The sequence below is a fragment of the Triturus cristatus genome, chromosome 6 (assembly GCF_964204655.1).
Source record: "Triturus cristatus chromosome 6, aTriCri1.1, whole genome shotgun sequence".
In the NCBI taxonomy this organism is placed as follows: Eukaryota; Metazoa; Chordata; class Amphibia; order Caudata; family Salamandridae; genus Triturus; species Triturus cristatus.
The window spans coordinates 1,825,481,254-1,825,487,253 of NC_140589.1; positions in this window are offsets into that span (position 1 = coordinate 1,825,481,254).

Here is a 6,000-nt window from a genome sequence, read left to right on the forward strand (position 1 = left end):
GCTTCCTCCTCACTTCTCTCCATGTGTTCTTCCTCCCCACTTCACTCCGTGATGTGCTCACCCCGTGTGCTTCCTCTCCACTTCCCTCCGTGATGTGCTCACCCATGTGCACTCCTCCTCACTTCCCTCCATGATGTGCTCACCCTGTGTGCTTCCTCTCACTTTCCTCCATCATGTGCTCACCCATGTGTGCTTCCTCCCACTTCCCTCCGTCATGTGCTCACCCTGTGTGCTTCCTCCCCACTTCACTTTGTGATGTGGTCACCCATGTGTGCTTCCTCCCCACTTCCCTCCATGATGTGCTCACCCTTCTGTGCTTCCTCCCCACTTCCCTCTGTCATGTGCTCACCCTGTGTGCTTCCTCTCACTTTCCTCCGTCATGTGCTCACCCTGTGTGCTTCCTCCCCACTTCCCTCCGTCATGTGCTCACCCTGTGTGCTTCCTCCCCACTTCCCTCCGTGACATGGTCACCCTTGTTTGCTTCCTCCCCACTTCACTCCGTGATGTGCTCACCCTGTGTGCTTCCTCCCCACTTCCCTCCGTGATGTGCTCACCCATGTGTACTCCTCCCCACCACCCTCCGTGATGTGCTCACCCTTGTTTGCTTCCTCCCCACTTCCCTCCGTCATGTGCTCACCCTGTGTGCTTCCTCACCACTTCCCTCCATAATGTACTCACCCTGTGTACTTCCTCCCCACTTCCCTCCGTGACATGGTCACCCTTGTTTGCTTCCTCCCCACTTCTCTCCGTGATGTGCTCACCCTGTCTGCTTCCTCCCACTTCCCTGCGTGATGTGCTCACCCATGTGTACTCCTCCCCACTTCCCTCTGTGACGTGCTCACCCATGTGTACTCCTCCCCACTTCCCTCTGTGATGTGCTCACCCATGTGTACTCCTCCCCACTTCACACCGTGATGTGCTCACCCTGTCTGCTTCCTCACCACTTCCCTCCATAATGTACTCACCCTGTGTGCTTCCTCCCCACTTCCCTCCGTGACGTGGTCACCCTTGTTTGCTTCCTCCCCACTTCACTCAGTGATGTGCTCACCCTGTCTGCTTCCTCCCACTTCCCTCCGTGATGTGCTCACCCATGTGTACTCCTCCCCACTTCCCTCCGTGACGTGCTCACCCATGTGTACTCCTCCCCACTTCCCTCTGTGATGTGCTCACCCATGTGTACTCCTCCCCACTTCACACCCTGATGTGCTCACTCTGTCTGCTTCCTCCCACTTCCCTCCGTGATGTGCTTACCCATGTGTACTCCTCCCCACTTCCCTCCGTGATATGCTCACCCATGTGTACTCCTCCCCACTTCCCTCCGTGATGTGATCACCCATGTGTACTCCTCCCCACTTCCCTCCGTGATGTGCTCACCTTACACAACTATTACCATACACAATACGTATCACCTTCATATTCTTAAAGATATTTGCATACCTTACATTATTCAAATTTGCAAATAACTACATTTTATTCCATATATTTGTTCTCATCTGCATAACCTGCTCTATCTCGAATTATTAAACTTTGAGCTATTGGTGTTCCATTATTTAGCAATGCCAATAGCTCAAACTTTAATAATGTGAGACCTATTGCATTGCAAATGCTTGTTCTCTCTTGCACCGGGCACATTTATGATGCGGGAAAATACGTGCGGGGCTCAAAAAATAACTGCCGGTGCCCCCCACTGGCAACCACCCACTCAAATTAAGCACTATCGTTAAACACCTGCCATTTTCCTGCCGATAAATATAGGCAGATTCACATCCCCGATATTATCCAACAACTCATAATTGCGAAATGCTATTAACAGAAGTTGTCGCACACACTTGCATTCCTTGGCGAGCCCGTGATGAGGGCCTAACAGTGCAACACCCAGCAAGTAAGAAGGAAACACATCCCCAGCGGGCTCTGGCAGCACCGGGGGTTTGCTTCATGCCTTGTGTTCCTCTGTTCTGATTTCTGTCAGGGCCGGCTTGAGCGCCGGTGGCGCCTGGTGCGACAGCCTTTTTTGCCCCCCCCCCCACCCTGTCCAGCTGCTTTACAGATTCTCGCTCTACCACCCTTCAACCTTGCCCCTCATCTCTCTATGGCCCCTCTCTTACATACATTTTGTTTTATAGCACTACTCATACCAGTGTAGGATGTCAGAGCACTTTACATCGCACACACACATTATATAGAGACAATGAATCATATGTGAGGAATTCAGACTTTAGGAAACGTTGCATAACACAATGAGGATTACAGGATGTAGGAATCACATGTGATCCATACCAGTAAGCAGCATATTTTAAGATAATTTGGTATAGAGATTTAAAACATAACAGTGGTTGGTTTTACTAATAAGAATATATTTCTTCCAAACCAAACCCTTTTTAGCAACATTAGTGGAAAAAACAATGTTCTAACCTATCCCATGCAGCTGTTCGACAACAGTTCATTGGTCACTGTGCTTTATTAGGATTTTGACCTATGAACTGCAAGCAACAAAATGATCTCTGTGACCAAAGCAGTAACCCACTGAGCTATCAACCTTAAATACAATTCGGGAATCTGCATTGTATGGTTCTCTCCAGCAGGCATATTCTCTAGGCCTGGGCTAAAAATCCGTTCCGCTCGCGGAAATTGCGATAATTTGACATTTTCGCGTACCGCGGAGATCGCGAAAATGTCAAAATTTCCGCAATCCGCATTTTACCGGAAATTTTTTGTTTGCTCGCGCTGTAAAATAATACATTCTTGCGTGCGCGCGATCGCCTTACTTGAATTCCCGCGTTCGCCGACAAGTTTTCCCGATCCGGTCGCGTTCTCCACGAGATGTTGGATTGTTGGTAGCCATTTGCGCTGTCTCGCGACAGTTCGCGCCCGCAGTAACATCATTCGTCGCACGATCACGTCTTTCTTCTCGCGATCATGCACGGCGAGACGAGTGAAAACAAGATGGCCACGCCCGCGAGCAACCACATGGGTAAGTTGGCGAGCCGCGACCACGCAGAACATAATGCGAACGGGTGGGAAAAAAACTTCCGCATCTTCACGATATTTCCGCGTGTTTGCGGAGATTTTTAACATTTTCGCGATAATTTGCAAAAGTGAATTTCGCAAATTCCACCCACCCCATATATTCTCCGGTCTTGAGGCTAGCAAAAATAAACTTTAGGAAGCAAACTTTCAATGGTGTTTGGGAGTTCATATTTATTGAAATGTTTTTGAAAGTAGGGATGGCAAAAACTTGACGTCTCCATGCCATTAATCAAGACAGAAAAGTTAATGTTTTTAGTTAAATTATGTAATTGCAACCTTCCCGTTCTGTGTGACTTTAATTCAAATTCACAGGTCTAACCTTTTGCAGCATGCAGCACATCTGAAACACCGCACCAAGCTGACTGTTGCTTTCTGTGTGGCTTTTAAACACCGTACCATGTAAAATGTTACTTACTATATGGCTTGTTTGAGCTGAATTCCAATTGCAATTTTTTAAAATGAAACAGGTGAACATCACGTAAAAGAGTTTGGTGGAACAATGAATGTGCGCAAACTGACCTTTAAGGCAGTACCAAGAACGAAGCTCACTTTCTGTACCTCTGCTAATCCACGGAAAGGAACACAACTTTCTTTGTCTCCCGGACGGCTCCAAGCATTTGTTCTGAGAATACAGAGCAGTAACGGCGGGTCTGGCAGTAAATCTGCATCACCTGTGATGGCACGCATGAACACAGTTGGTCTTCTTCTATTTCCACAAGGACCCACGTTACGGAAATGAAAGAGGGATAACGGTGCACACTGCAAGCTTTAATGGTGTGTATTTATGAGCACACATGGCGCCTCCCCTAGCTTGACGCCCGGTACCGTGGCATTGGTTGCACCGCCCTAAAGCCAGCCCTGTAATGTAATGGGCTCTAGGCCCACATGTTTGCAGATGGACCACACGGACACAGTAGTAGGGTACTAGAACTGGCCCAGGGCACGTGCGCCCGGCCCCTTTTATTAGCAGGGTCACCTGACCGGTGACGCCTGTTATGGGTGTGTGTGCAGTGTGGGGTGCAACAGAGATGGAACACTAGAACGTGTCCAGCAGGACACTACAGACACCTCTGTAGTATTTATTAAAACTTGTCTGGAGCAGGCACTCACCACTGCGGCATTTAAGGTTCATATAGGGGTTGGAACTGCACTATTATGTTCCTTCACATTAATAAGGAATGGAAGTCATATTTTAACTACAGTCCCTTCAGTTACTGGACATTTCGTTTTAGCACAAGAAACACAATTAATAGATATTGGACAGCTGATAGTCGGGTGGACAGTTTTAGGGCAGGCCACTGACCTCTGCCACCCTGTTGCTAACTTCAGCCCTCACACTGGCATGGAAGGGCAAGGCTCCCTCTGCAGAGGGCAGGGGAAGGGCGGGCGCTTTAAAATGATGGACAGCACCAAATGTTTTTACATTCCTGCCCCGGAACAAAATTGTGACGTCCTCCCATTCCTCACATGTCAGGTCCTGTTTTGATCTAAAATAAACTTTTTATTATAAATGTTTCATGAAACATAAACACATTTCTGTGTAAAACGTCTGTAATACACTCTCACACATCAATCACAGTAAACGTAAATGAAAGAAAACCGGCATTTAAAACAATTATTTAAGAATTATTCAAGGTCATCAGGGTAAGAACAGAGCTGTCTCTATCAGGGGGCCCCTGAAAGGCTGGGGACCGGGGCCAGAGCCCACTTTGCCCATGCCTTAAAATGTCACTCCAACTTTTCTGTAAGGAGTTCGGGCTGAGTACTGCTACTAGCCGCAGACGCGCCAAGAAGCCACCGTGTGCGTTAGAAGCTCTTAGAACATAACGTACTTAAATGTAATTAAGATTGAATAAACTTTACTAAACTTAATTAAAGTAATTGTAATTTAATTAAACATAACTGCACAAAAGATGCCATCGCAGACTTCCGGGTACCACCCCCTGCCCCTGGGTTCCCTTTCCTGCCCATGAATGTTCTTTCCTGACCCAGGGTGGCTCTCTTTGTTGAGTAATCCACCAAACGTGTGTATTTAAAATCTGTTTTCGAGCACAAGAACCCCAACAGTGACAGCAACACCCAACACAACTTTCTCCTTCGCCTCCGAACTAACCTTCTAGAGCACCAGGCGGCTGCCGCTCTGAAGAAGGCTATGCATAGATGAACCACACACTGACGCATGCAAAGGTACCTACTTATCTATCTGGCATAACACTTCCAGGGATCCTCCGCCCCATGCTCGTGGAAACACTTATCTGTGATAGCACACGGTTCTCAACTTCAATCTACTGATGCAACATTTTGTGATTGTAAGGACCATGTTTGTGGCAGAGTGACGCATCGCTCCGATGGCGCTGTGAGGAAGGAGTACGGACTCCTGTCGTTATTAGAACCAATCACCGTGCCCTTATCAAAGAGGCATTTGCTTTGTCCACGGACCCGTCATACGATATGAGATTACTATTTTAGCCATATTGGCTGTTCTTGAGAAGACTTCTTCTTACCATTACAGAGAGTTGTCCTATTGTGGAATTATTACTCCTCGTCGTGCATGCCCTGACGAAGTTCATTTTTTGAATGAAACACGTTGGCTGAGACTGTCCTCATATTACTGTTGGATTATCACAATAAAGAATATTTCCATTGAAGAAAATTGACCACTTGATGTGATTTAAAACGGAACAATATGGTAGTGCGCTGCTCCATTTTTTCTTAATTCTGGTTTGTCTGCTTGGCAGTTTGTGTCCCTTAACGGCGGACGCAGGAGCATTCTGTGCACACCAACTGTAATCATATTACTAATTATACCCAACGGGAACATAGTTAAGAGGTGCGGCCTTTGAGGTCCGCCTTTAGTGCTTGTTGTCTACAGAGGTTGTTATTACGGACATCCTTTGGAACTAACGGTATTTGTAAATTGTATTTATATAGCGCTTACTACCCCTGACGAGGCGTTGAAGCGATTTGCTGCAA